This window comes from Suricata suricatta, chromosome 14, assembly GCF_006229205.1.
Source record: "Suricata suricatta isolate VVHF042 chromosome 14, meerkat_22Aug2017_6uvM2_HiC, whole genome shotgun sequence".
NCBI lineage: Eukaryota > Metazoa > Chordata > Mammalia > Carnivora > Herpestidae > Suricata > Suricata suricatta.
Genome location: NC_043713.1, coordinates 23,280,477 through 23,286,476, shown reverse-complemented (window position 1 = coordinate 23,286,476; position 6,000 = coordinate 23,280,477). Strand labels below are relative to the sequence as shown.

Genomic DNA, 6,000 nt, shown 5'->3' with positions numbered 1-6,000 from the left:
GCAGACAAAGGCGTCTCTCGCGCCCGGGCCGCCGTGCTCTCGGGCTCTGCCTTGGGTAAGTGGCTCCCCCTCCGCTTTCTTTCTTCTCCCGCTGCCTGCGCCTCTAGGAGTTCTGCGGGTTCCGGAGAAGCCTGGCGACAGGAAGAAATGCTACTTCCCTGCTCTCTCTGCACCCCTACCTCACCTTAAAAAAAACAAACAAACAAGCAAACAGAAAACCAAGCAAATACCAAACTAGCGAGTTTCCGAGCGGGGCGGGGGGTGTCTCCCGCGGGACCGACGCGGCCGCGCTCCAGGACCTTTTTCCTCCGCCGGCGGCTCGCGGGGGCTGTCCCTGGATCTGCGGTTCGGGTGGGAAGGTTGCCACTGGGCAGCCCCGGGGGGTGTGTAGGGGAGAAGGATTTAGGGACGGGGCTCTGGGGGTACTCCACCCCCGCGGGCAGTTCAGCGCCTTTGGGGGCGCCCAGGGGCGGTTCGTATTGCGAGTTCAAAATGCGATCTTGGTCGTGGGGTCTGCCCCAGTCCCCTAGCATCTTCTCCAGTTTCCTGCGCGCTTCGTGCAGGGGTTAATATAGCGCCCCCCACGCCCAACCCGACTGAGGCTTCCACTCTGCCCCTCGCGGCCCCAGGGCGGGGGCTCGGGGCGCCCGGGAGAGCTGGGAGGGAGGGAGGCAGCCCCGCCGCTTTCTCCGGCTCCGCAATCCGGAGCCCGAATCTGCTGCCGGCCGCCGATCGGGTTTGACCACGCAGCCGGGTCCTGGGCCAGCTCCCCCAGCCTCTTCCCTCGCAGCTCTCCATCGGAAAAGCAATCGGAAGCCCGGCTGGCATTTGCTTTTGTTCTGCCGAAACTCTCCGGAATCCTAGGAGAAGCCTGGGTGGGCGGATGCCCCGGGAGGGGGCCGTCGCCGGAGCTTCAGGTGCAGCCCCGGAGTGACAATCGGAGGCGGCGGCCTTTTCCCGCCCCTGGGTGGGGAATGGGTCCCGCTCGCGGATCAGTGCCCGGGAGCTGGCGGTGGGTCCGCGGCTCTGGGAAAAGCGCGCCGTGCGCCGCGGCCGCGCACTGTCACGCGCCTCTCCGGCACTCTCCAAAGCGCTACCTCGAGACGCGCATTTCCATTCATGGATCTCTGCCTGGGATTTGCCTAGGGTCACCCCTGCCCGGTTCTCTGAGAAACGAGCATCTACTTCTATGAGATTTAATAGCCATTTACAGGGGGCCTACTAAGTGCAAGGCAACAATCCTAGGATCGTCTTAATTTAAAGGTATTTCTTGAGCATCTACTATATACAAAGTAGCTGTGTTACAAACTTTTTGCTTTAGCAGATATTTATTGAGTGCTTCCTGACTTCAAGGTAGTTGTGCTGTGACCTTATTTTAACAGGTATTTCCTGATCGCCTTCCGTGTACAAAGGTTTTTTATTTGTGTGTGTGTGTGTTTTCTGAAGGATTGCCCTGCCTGCTTTTAGAGGGCTTATGGAAGCAAGGGAGAGAATGTGTCTTTGGACCCTTCAGTCTTCAGGTCCTTTGGTAGCCTGCATTTTAACCTTTTCTGGACAGCTTGTCATGTGGTAGGAAGAGCTTGTCTTCTACACTAGAGCTTGAGGGGGTAGAGGGGAGCAGGGCAGAAAAATGAAAACGCCTACTCTGGGACCCCTTTCCAATTCATTGTACTTACACTGCAAAAAAAAAAAAAAAAAAAAAAAAGACGGGCAATTCCTTTGTGCAAAACACCATGCTAGTTACTGCAGTGAATTAAAGGTTAATAGGGCAATGCCTTGATACTGAAAGGCATAGATAATCAGTGCTGAAGACAGAAAGACAAAAGGACAATCAACTAAACCTTGAAGGGAGTGGGGGAAGGCACGAAGATAGGGTCAGCCTGGACCTTCTAACTCCTAGTCCCAATTGATGACAACAGGTGGGGGGAGATTATCTCTAAAACCCCATCATTTGGGTGGCTGGGGACTATGTGAAGGAATCAGATGGTCTGAGGGTCCTTCTTGCTAAGAGATATGATGACTCTATTACTCTGATCATCTTGGGATCCTGGCACGCACTGGAATATCCAGATTGTCAAGAAAACTGTTGGCCATCAGTCTATTGGCAAATATTTGAGCACTTATGTTTAATATTGGCTGCTATCAGGGAAATGTAATCTAAGATGTAGTCTTTGTCATCAAGGATTTTCTTTAAATGTTAATTAAAAAATTTTTTTAAATGTTTTTTATTTATTTTTGAGAGAGAGAGAGACAACACAAGCAGGGGGAAGGTCAGAGAGAGAGGGAGACACAGAATCCGAAGCAGGCTCCAGGCTCTGAGCTAGCTGTCAGCACAGAGCCCAACGTGGGGCTCAAACCCACGAACTGATGAGATCATGACCTGAGCCGAAGCCAGAAGCTGGATGCTTAACCGACTGAGTCACCCAGGCGCCCCTAAATGTTTATTTTTAAGAGAGAGCGAAAGAGTGAGTGGAGGAGGGACAGAGAGAGAGAGGGAGACATAGAATCCGAAGCAGGCTCCAGGCTCTGAGCTGTCAGCACAGAGCCCAATGCGGGGCTTGAACCTACCAACCATGAGATCATGACCTGAGCCGAAGTTGGACGCTTAACCGACTAAGCCACCCAGGCACCCCTGTCCTAAAGGACTTAACAGAGTTCTTAAGATAAACAAATAAAAAGATTGCTTGCACAGCAAACTTGAAAAACCAAGAGCAAATTCCTCCTAGAATTTAATGTCAAAAAAAAAAAAAAAGCCTCTGTGCTCATAGCATCGTGGCTTGCCTCCTTTCAGATGGTGAGAACTTGCTATATGTCTAGGGTGTTCCTCTTTCTGCTTTGGGTTCCAGAAATTCCTGGTAACTTCTTGATCCCGGCTTCTTGGTACAGTGATCATCTTCTTCCCAAATGATCTTCAGTTTCCCTCTTAAATTCTTTTTAAAGTACATTATCTTCTTTTTTGTTACGAACTCCAAAGCCCCCCTCAAATCCTTTTGGAAGTAGGCCTGTTATAAAAGATACATAGGAAACATGATAAGCACTAAGTGAGTGGCTTCAGGCCTCCTTTACTTATGAGAAGAGCAGAGGAAAGCCCCACAGGGGCTGAAATCAGGAATGTACAGAGGAAACAAAAACCAACCCCGAGAGTTGGACTAGGACTCACAGAGGGGACTTCAAAGCAGGGCTTCCTCCCGGACTGAGAAAAATGGTATAAGCAAACCAGGAGTTGGATTGCTCTTCATCTAGAATAGCTTCCGTTCATTCACCAAAGACGTGCTGCCTGAGCATTTTACTTTGTCCAAGACTCTGCTAGGTGTTGGGGGTGATGGGCTTCCCCCAGCACAGGTTGGGGTTCCCTGTGATTTCAGGGCTGGCGAGGACCTTTGTCGCCTATTCACTGGTGGGATAGTGCTGCATCCCTGCCATTCTTTCAAGCATTCCTGGAGTTTTTTCACCTGAGCTGAACTTGATTGTAATCTTCTCCAAGGCTAAGAATGTGACTTCTTTTTTCCTCTCTGCATCCCTCCCTCCCTGAAGGCCCAGGCATACTCTGCAGAGGACATTTATTTTAACATTGTCTTGCCCATTTCTCCACCCTTCCCCTACCTCATCTGGGCCCATTATTGCTTCTGTTGCATCTCCCACTTTCAGCTGCTCAGAGCCTTTCACTGTATGAAAACTCAGGGGAAAAAACAATCTGTCATCAGTCACTTTCTCTTGAAACTGAATGTAGGTCACTGTCCTCTCCTCCGGGGGTCTTTGTGCTATAAGCCTCACTGGAATGAAAGGCTTTGTCCACCAGGAGAGGATATCAGGCACAGGCAAGTGGTGATTGGGGGTGACTGGGGAGGTGATTGGGGAGGCAAAGTGCCCTTCCTGGTGCTCCTAGAATGACGCTACCACCTCCTCACGTAGCCACTGTTGGCTCTGCAAGTCTCGTGTGATCCATGAAGGTCTGGAGCCTTCCATGCTTCCTACTGTGGTGTGGTCGCTAAAGTCAGATCACAGCCCCACCTAGTACCTGTCAACCTGGCCGCCACCTGCTCTAGTGTTTAAAGGTTACACTGTTTCCAGACAGAATCCTTGCTTCTTCACCAGTCTATACATGCCCATTATTTTAATGCAGAGACTCTCAACCTGAGTGCTATCGATGCTGTGGGCTGAATAATTTTTTCTGTCATGGGGAACTGCCCTGTGCATTGTAGAATGTTTATCATATCCCTGGCCTCCACCCAGCAGGTGCCAGTAGCGACCTCCCCCACTCCAAATTGTGACAATCAAAAGTGTCTTCAGTTGTTGCTGCATGTCCACTAAGAAGCAAAATCACCCTTGATTGAGAGCCACTGTTGTTTTGTTTCTTTTTGAGAGAGAGACAGAGACAGAGACAGCTTGAGCAGAGGAGGAGCAGAGAGAAAGAGGGAGACACAGAATCCAAAGACAGGCTCAGAGCCTGACATTGGGTTCAAACTCACAAGCTGTGAGATCGTGACCTGAGCCAAAGTCAGACGCTCAACCGACTGAGCTGCCCAGACGCCCGAGAGCCACTGTGTTACAGGATATTAGTTAATACGTACCGTTCGGTGTAACTCCCTACTTTTCTGGGAGGGGCCTGATTTACTGTAACTTGGTTCTTTTCAGTCAAGGTGACTTAGTAAATGTGAAATTAACTTTGTAGAATGTTTTACATATGAATAATTTCATAAATCAGCGAAACATCCTTTGTCATCCCACATAGTCTATAATCTGCTCATTATGTTAAGTCTGTCTTTTGAGGGGCGCGCGCACACACACACACACACACACACACACACACACCCCTCAAATTCTTTCTCTAGCATGTGGCTGATTAATATACCAGAAGTACAGGTAGCAGAACGGCCACCGGCAGCCACCGTTGCCCACAGGGTCACCCCAGCTGTTGCTTGGGCAGTGGCTGGTGAGCAGCAGCGGGGAGGGAAGTGGGGAGAGGGTCTAGTTCTGATGGCACAGGATGGTTATGTAGTTGGAAGGGTCCTCTTTCAGGAAAAGACAAATGACCAGATGACAATGTTGCTGGGGCTTCGGAAGGGGCCTGTGCAAGACGGGTTTCAGTTTCAGCAGCTTTAAGTGAAGCTGCCTCTGGGAAGGATTTGAGGGGCCACGGGACAGCTGTGGACGCAGGGATAGGGAAGCAGAGACTTTCCTCTACCGATGCCTGGCGAGAGCTAAGGGACCCTTCTCAAAGACTTGGCATGCGTCGAGAGCATGGATCAAGATGGATTTGTTGAATGCAGGGCGGCCTGTGCTTCTGTTACCGTTTATCCTCCGAAGTAAACTTTCAGAGCTTCCACGGCTCTGGGCAGCATTAGCATCAGCTACATCTTTGTAGGATGGAGTCTGAGGCCAGGGTGGTTCAAATCTAGCAGGAGGCTGTGTGAGCTCCCTTAGTGGATGGCAGTAACTTAATGCACATTGTAAGCGAGGTTGGCCCAGTGCCCAAGCTTATTGATTCCGAAAGTGAATGAAACTCTTTTGCAGTGTATTATAAGGGTATGTGGAAAGTTTACCATAAGAGCTCATTGATTCGGCCTTATATTTTGGAATACCCAAGACTGGCATGAGACTTTTCCTTGCATTGCAACAGGCTAGATAGGAAATACTTTTGGGGGGCGGGGTGGGGGCGGCGGGGGAAGGCAAATAATTGAAGTACTTGAAAACTTAAGAAAATAGAACAAGCCAAAACAAAAATCTCTGTATTTCAGACTTTTCATTCATTCACAATCTTTTTCCTTAATTTAAATTGACCTACCTTCAGTGAGGAAGAGAACGTGCTATGATTATTGGTGTAGTATTTAAATGTGCCTGGCTGTATGTGAAACTGATCTGTTGAGGTGCCTGGGTGGCTCAGTCGGTTGAGCTTCCAACTTCGGCTCAGGTCATGATCTCATGGTTCATGGGTTCGAGCCCTGCATCGGGCTCTATGCTGACAGCTCAGAACATGGGGCCTGTCTTCAGATTCTATGT

The 6,000-nt window shown here is 50.0% G+C and overlaps 1 protein-coding gene across 3 annotated transcripts in view; it reads left to right on the top strand.

Annotated features, from left to right (window-relative positions):
- MAPK4 (mitogen-activated protein kinase 4) overlaps positions 1-6,000 on the top strand; it is a 144,967-nt gene that overhangs the window by 327 nt on the left and 138,640 nt on the right. Inside the window, exon 1 of one of the 3 annotated variants that reach the window (XM_029922776.1) lies at positions 1-55. The exons of 1 other annotated variant lie outside the window; for it this stretch is intronic. The gene's annotated coding sequence lies outside the window, so the exon portion shown is untranslated. Of the gene's footprint in view, positions 56-1,184; positions 1,264-6,000 lie in introns of those variants that run through there. One more of the 3 variants, XM_029922779.1, reaches the window with a different exon arrangement.